Below are 8,017 nucleotides of genomic sequence, written 5' to 3'. Positions count from 1 at the left end.
CCAAAAGAAGTGTATATCCTACACTTTTGTGAAATAAAATGTAAAATTAAAGTAAAAGAATATATCTGCATATTTTGTATATTTCTCAGATGAGAAAGTTACACTGAGTTAAATGATTGCTTCCCAAATTGTAATGAGCACAAACACGGATTGAATGTGTTGCTAATGCATAGAAGGAGTCACTAATCCTGGGACAGGATCTGGGTTTCTGAGTATGTAGCAAGCTCTCCATTGATGCCAGTAGCACTGGTCCAAGAATAACAATGAGGTTGTACACTAAAGAAGAGTTCATTCATGAATCTGAATTCAAATATTTTAAGCAGTTTATGCATTATGCTACAATAGCAAATAGCAACAAGAATCCTTTTTGATCATTTCAAATATATATCTATCACTCCAAGAGTTTCTCATATCTTAATGCATACACACAAAATAATCTTTTGACAGTGATAATACTTTTCTTTTTTTTATAATCTTTGAGGACATGTTGTCAAACATCCAATTAATGCTCTTCCTGGGATTTTTTACAAGTCTAAATGGACTACAATTCATAAAAAGGAACATAAATTTCAAAATAAAGTCTGAAATTAAAAGAATTTTCAGAGCAGATATTGACAGTTATAACTGAGAATAGCAATGCAAACATTAAAAAGGCAATAAAATCATATTGATTAAATTTTACATTTTAGTCCATATGTGAAAAGAGCAAGATTTTATGCACTAAAACAAGACAACCTTTCATGTAAATCAAAGTAAAAATATCCAATTATTTAAAATTATAAATAAGCATGGGATTGATGCTTTTTTATGATACTATTGAGATATAATATTGAAGAGCAGAATATAAAGAGTCAAAATTTGTGAGACTTTTATTTTCTTTGATATGTTTCACTTATCAATGAACTTTGACATGTTTCACTTATCTATGAACTGTATTTTCAAATTTTAATGTACTGAGAAATAGGCTTTTTTAAACTGTTTCTTTACTGAAAATATTAGGAGATTAGAATGTGTATGCCTTTGAACTTGAGGTGAAATAAAATGAAAATATACAGAGCTATGGTTTCCTTCAAGCCTCTAGTTACAAAGCCAATGTGGAATAAACAAACATGATTTGATTTGAAATTCAACAGGATTATATATTTTGACCAAAATCAAATCAAGTTACAAGAAAAGAGAAATTCAAAAAAAGAAAACAATTTCTGTATAAAACAAGGCATTTTATATATAATATCTAAAATTTTCTAAGGAGATACTTAATAATTAAGACAAATTTATTATCATTATTGGGAAGAATTTTATATAAAGTGTCAATGCACATAAAAAAAAACAGCATCATGGTTTTGATACAAGTGGCCTCCAGGAAGCAAAATGAAATAAAAAGTAGAGTATAATATAATGTCAACCTTCTTATGATAAATATTGTACTGGAAGTTTGATATGTGCATGTTCTCCACACTATAGAAGCGCTAAAAGGTAGTTGAATAGGCACTTTAATATTCTAGAGAGTGAGTCTCTTTATTTCATGGTTTGCTTTAGTACAATAAACATCGTTGTAATATGAACACTGAGAAAGCAATTCTGATTTAATGGAAGGGATGCCAAAAGATTCAAGATTAATGTCATCCATTATGAGCATGTAAAACTGAGGGAAAGATCACTGAATTGGGTTCAAAGAATTTTGCCCCCATGGGAGATGTAAGGGTCAAGACATTGATGGGAAAGATGAAGAAAGATGGACTCTCAGAACTTGAGTTTCCAGGTGGAAACTGTTCCTTGCTCACTATGTCAACTTTTTCTCCCAGTCCTCTCAGGCTGATTGTCTAGGTTAGTTTGGTACACATCATGCTTGCCATAGTAAAGGAAGGGAAGGGATGACCCAGTGGCAGTGTTGGAAATCTTCCCATGTCACACTTGGACAGGGCTCCTCCAAGGAAGATGGACAGAGGGAAAGAGGTACTGGCACCAAGTGAGGGCATAACACAGGGTGCTGGAAAGTTCAGAGGAGCTACAGGCCCAGGTGGCAGGACAAGCCTGGAGAGCAATAAACTCCTATGTCCACTACAGTCTGCAAAGCCCACACAAGGGACAGCAGTCCAAACTCCATCATGCCTAAGTGAGTGAAAGCACAAAGAGAAGGACATGCCTAACCGGTCTCCCATGTGGGAATGATGCAGCCCCATTAAGCACATGGTGGGCAGTTTGGGAGAGTGGTGGACAGGGCAGCCCAATTTTGTCCAGGACAGCATGACAGACAGGACCCATCTTGTTTCTGAGGTGAGCTGGTTCATCTGCCTTGATGAACAAGTCTTTGGACATGCACAGAGCTGCAGGACATCTTTCTGGTTGAAATCTGTTGGAAATCTTCCTCTAGTGAGACTGGGCAGTTGTGGCAGTGTAGGAGATGGGGCTTCCTTGAGACAGCAGCTGAATAGTGGATGGATGGGGATTTGCAGAGACTTCAGAGCCCATGCCTGGTCTGATAGGAACCATGATTCAATGCTCCGAATTTGGGATAATTTGCCACATGAGGTGGTTCCATCCTGACTCCTCTAGGCAGGGAGGACAAAAATAGGACTTGCCAAGACTCATGTGGATGAAAAGGGGCCCAGAAAGAAAGATTTGGGCTCCCAGAATGCAATGGAGTATGATTCTCTCCTAATTATTCTCTTTCAAAATTTTATGTTACCATAGGCAATGAATGGAATCCTCTTTCAATGTGCATTTTGTTAATTCTTGAAGTTGATGGAGCATCCAGATGTAATCTAAGAAAAAAATCGTGGTTTACTTCCTTAGCAATATCTAATGACTCAACAATAGCAAATGCAAGTCTTTGGTACTAACACTTTTAAATATCTAAAAGAAAATGTGTTCAACACTGCAGGTCATGAATCCATAACATGAATAAAACTGAAGCATGCACATTGAGGAGATGCTTCTATTGTAAAGGGCTACAAATTAACTATTCCATAAAGAAAATAAAGTAGTTTAAGACATGTTACCAAAATAAACAGTAGGGAAGGAAGTTTGCAAATTTAAAATACATAACATTTTGGAAGGAAAATGCAGCCCCAAACCTGAAACACACCTGAAAACCAGCTACCTCTGCTTTCTTCTCCTTCTCTGAGCTTCTCTCTCAGGAATGATTACCTACAATTCAAATCTATCTCTTCAAACTCTGCCTCTACATGCATCAGAACACATGGACCTTCAAAGAATCGTTTTGTCCGCTCAATAGTAGTTTTAGCTGGAAGTTATGGAGCTCAGGTCTTTCCTCTATATAATTTTATTGATACAGTTTTATTGAGAAAATATCCACTATGATGTGAGTAAGAATATTCCAATTCAGTGGGCTTTGCTTATGTTCTTTTGTAGTAGGTATTGAACCCAGGGAAAATTGACTGATTTATGAATGAGCTACATCAATAGCATTCCTTATTTTTTTGTTTTTTTATTCTGAGACTAGGTCTCACTAAATTTTGAAGGCTAATGTCAAACTTTTAATTCTCCTGTGTTAATCTCCTGAGTAGCTGGGAATAGAGTGTGCATGAGCATGCCTGCCCAAGCAAAATGTTTACGTGTACAGAGGAAACAAATGTATAGTGTGTTTATAATATTCAAAAGCAAAAGCACTTATATTTTTCAGAAAATATATATGTAATTTTGTTGCTACCTCCTTAGTAATAATTACTTAGTAGACAATGAGTCTTATGTGAGCAATTCTAGGATTTGCCAAGTACTAAGATATATATGATTATTTTAGTCTGTTATTTTGCTGCTGTAACTAAAGACTTGACCATAAAAATTGCAGAGGAGGAAAAAATTATTTCAGGACTGATGGCTTCAGAGGTCTTAATCTACAAAAGTTTATGAACCAAGAAAATACAGTGGTCATTGTTACACCTACTATTCAAGTCCACACATTCTGTCACCTCCATTTCTCAGGGATTGAGTTGAGCCTGAACATCACAGTGGAAGAGTGTGGCAGAGGGAAACAGCTCACATTGCAATAAGGAAGCAAAAACAGAGTGTCCACTCTCCAGATAAAAATGCATACCCCCTTGTTTGTGGTTGACCAAAGAGCTGTGAGGGGCCCGTCAGTCATGGGACCCTAGGACACTGCTCCAGGCCCCCTAAGAGCACTGAGCCACCAGGAGCATGGGGAACTGGTGTTGATGTTGAGTAAGCCTCCGTAGCATATTAAAATGGCTCTACCCAATAAAGCCATCCTTTTCCTGTCACAATGCAGGTGCCAGATCTGTGTGGAAATCCTAATTGAGCCTGTTACCCTTCCTTGTAACCACACGCTCTGTGTCTGTGCTTCCAGTTGACTGTCAAAAAGGCAAGTTGTGCTGTCCCTTCTGTCACCGCCAGGTCTCTTCATGGACTTGGTACCATACCCGAAGAAATTCTCTTACTAATATGGATCTATGGGAAATAATTCAGAAACACTATCCAAAGGAATGCAAGCATAGAGTCTCTGGGCAAGGATTGTAAGAAATCGTTGATGATCATCAGCCCATTCATCTGTTAAGTAAACCTGGGGAATTAAGAAGAGAATATGAAGAAGAGGTAAGCAAGGTTGACACAGAGCCATGAGCTGGTGAGGAAGAAGAAAACAAAACCAGTGACAAATATACACAGAGATTATTGGCAGAGGAGGAAGAAGAGGAAAAACAACAGGCAGAGAAAAGGCAAACGAAGTGGAAGAACAACTAAAACATCATGAAGAATTGGGAAGAAAACTAAGCATTAATATCAATAATCTGTATGAGGAAAGTCCCTTGGCTTTGCCTTTGAATTCCAGAAAATCTGATCTGATTACAAGCAAGTCACAAAAGAAAAATAAGAACAAACAAAGAAACATTGGAGATATTCAGAAGAAATTCACAGTAGTGATATGAAGAGCCCTAAATGGCAAGACAAAGAAATTGAAGAAAACATGCCAACACTTTCTCCTCAAATATGCATTGAAATCAAGAACAAGGTCCAATGTCTTCAGTAGAGTCACCTATGCCATGGTTATATGTCTATCATGCAGAACAGTGCCTTGAAGGAAAACCCAAAACACAATCTAACAATCATGATCAAGAGTTATGTGTCATAAACTATGAAGGACCTAAAACCAAAGCTCCCTATTCTAAAGAAACTATAATTAAGCCTTGTGGCAAGACAGAGAATGGGTGTACTTCCTCAGATAAAACCCAAGTAATTGGAGGCAACCCAGTTGAGACAGAAAATGAAGAGTCTAGCCAACTGATGAGTAAAGGTATTTCAAAAAGAAAAAGCCAGGAATCTTCAGTTGAAGAAGTCAGGAATCCATGCTTTTCTTTTAAATGGAAGAAAACGTTCCCATTATTTTCTTCAGATCAAGAGGGAACAAATGAACTTTACCACAAAACTGATAGATTTGGAGCATTCACTTTTTGAGAGACATAAAAAAGAGGAACAAGACCAGTTATTAGCATTACAACTACAGAAAGAGGTGGATAAAGAACTAATGAAAGCAAACTGGCAAAAAGGATCCCCAGATGAGTACCAGTTATGTGTTATATCCTCACCTCCAGATAACTTGTCAGTGGGCAGAAGAATTACAAAGATAAGAACTTCAAAAGGCAGACTGATGTAGAACATCCTAAACCTCAGAGAGGCTCAAGAGATGAAAATCGGCAACCTTCTTTCAAAATCTGATTGAACCGTTCAGTCAATGGAAAAAAGATGTCAAACTCTACTAGAGAAAGTTGTAAAGTATCTACAAGTACTCATTCTCTACACCCTAGTAATTCACAGAAAAGCATTTTTCAAATGTTTCAGAGATACACCAAATAACGTGGGCAAAGGGAGTGTCTTCTAGTAAAACTGGATTGCGAAGCTCTCTTCTGTCATAGAATCTTTATAAATTTCACATTAATCTCTGCTTTCTGAGTATACTTATTATCTTTAAAGACTGTGATTACAAAAGAAGAATATAAAAATATGTTTCTGTAAAACTCAGTGATAAGCAAGGGTCCCTATCCATTGTTAATAACTAACACATACTAAGTTTAACAATCCTTTTGTATGTACAAATGCATTCGGAAAGCCCAAGAAGTCTTAAAGTGCCACTCTAAATAATAATAATAATAATAATAAGTTTTATGGCTTTGGCTCATTTACTGTCATGAATAATCAAAAAAAGATGATACTGTATCAAATAGTTAAGGAATCCTTGTAGGATTTAGAGTCTAGGTTTTCTTTTTTACTTTTCCTTATATTTACACAGCACTTGAAATACAATGTACCATAAGACTTGAGTAGTTAATTTCCATCACTAATTAAATTTTAAACATTATAGCATTTTCTTTGACTTAAAATGGATTAGGATCAATGTTAAATCAGAGTTTTCTACTAAATTAAAATTCAGTTGACAGAAAGGAAAACCAGATTTTTTATGCATAAAGAAAGAGATAGGATTAGACCAAGTGAGGTGGATTGACAATTTAGGAGCATTCTGGACCCACGTTCTAATAGTTGATGTTATTTGGAATAATGTTCTCTCTTTCTTTGCTAAAAATAACACAGAAAAAATTTTGGTGAAAATTTACCTTTTCACACCATAATATTCACTGTCAAAATCCAAATTAGTTTTCTGAATTTTTAGAAATTCATCCTCCTATTAATCTGCTATTTCCTGAAAAAATGAAAATTTGCTATAGAAGAGTCACATCAAAATGTTTTTATGTTTTGTAATATGAAACAACCATGAGTTTATTTCCTTATACTATCATTTGTGCTGCTACTTTTCTTTGTGCTTATGGACAGTGAGAATGTGTGTAGGTTTTGCTCTTACCCCTGAAAGTTAAATCAGAAGCAGTGATTTCATTCGTGAAACTTTAGAGATTAATGCTCTTAATTCTGCTGCTCATTTAAAATTTTAGTATTTTCTTTCTCGATCTTCCTAACATGTATGCATTCTTATTAGAAGTTAATAAATATTTTTTGCCAGTCAAAAAAAAATGCATACCCCAAAGTCATGTCACAATTCCAGTCTCCTCCAGTCACAGCCTACCTACCCCTTCATTTACCACAGTTAATTCCAATCAGGGCATTAAATACCTGATGGAGTTAAGACTCTCACAACCCCATTACTTCTTCTCTGAATGCTCTTGCATTTTCTCATAAGCGAGCTTTTGGGGGACACCCTACTTGCAAAATATACGAATGATTTACCTTTAAACTGCAATATCCAAAGAATGGGACATATGATTGACAGTCACAATTCCTTAGGAGAGAAAATCTGATGTGGTAAAGCTGTAATTCAATAACTTATCTGCCACACAAACTTGAGGAAATGTACTGATTTTTATGCAGTCATAATGGAGGAGAATTATTTATTTCTATTTATTTTTCTGATAGATTTTCCAAGGTTGGGCTTTGAAATTTCAATTAAAATCACCTCCCAAAATGGAAAGAATGTGATAGACTTACTATCAGCATTCGGAAAAGAAAATGGTGAACGAACATTTTGATTAATGTAAAGTAAGGTCAATAATTTTTCTGATGCAATTCTATTCTTCTTCTTTGGATACATTTTCTAGTGTATCTACTAACAGAATGCATTTTACAATTATTAAAAATGGAACTTGAAATAAACAAATCTTTTCAAGGTTATAATCCAAGAAAGAACAGTGCTAATTGTTAGACCTACTCTTCAAGTCCACACATTGTGTCACCTGTGGTATTCTCCAATACCTACTTTTACTTACTGATGGGCATTGTTAATTCTGGAACACAGGAACATGTATGAGTTTTCCTTAGGCTTTGTTTTAATTTCCCTTCTTTCACATATCAGAGGGAAAAATAAATTCTGTATTTTCCCCTTCAATACCAGTGTCCAACTTATAGACAACCAAAAATCTGCATTAAAAAGAGGTAGTGAAGAAAAATCTTTCTATATTCATTTCCCAAAAGGTTGCTTATGTAGACTAAAAGGATAATAGGAAATCCTTCTAAGCCATAGACAACCAGCTACTCTCCT

At 35.6% G+C, this 8,017-nt stretch overlaps 1 pseudogene across 1 annotated transcript; it reads left to right on the top strand.

The window, feature by feature from the left end:
* The first annotated feature begins 4,183 nt into the window (after positions 1-4,183).
* On the top strand, positions 4,184-6,578 carry LOC306650407 (E3 ubiquitin-protein ligase RNF168-like; annotated as a pseudogene). Its single transcript has one exon. The product of its transcript is annotated as an E3 ubiquitin-protein ligase RNF168-like (transcript).
* Positions 6,579-8,017: the final 1,439 nt, after the last annotated feature.

Source organism: Sciurus vulgaris (assembly GCF_902686455.1).
Source record: "Sciurus vulgaris genome assembly, chromosome: 19".
Taxonomy (NCBI): domain Eukaryota; kingdom Metazoa; phylum Chordata; class Mammalia; order Rodentia; family Sciuridae; genus Sciurus; species Sciurus vulgaris.
Note: the sequence above shows the minus strand (reverse complement) of the source record. Positions and strands in the feature narration are given on the sequence as shown.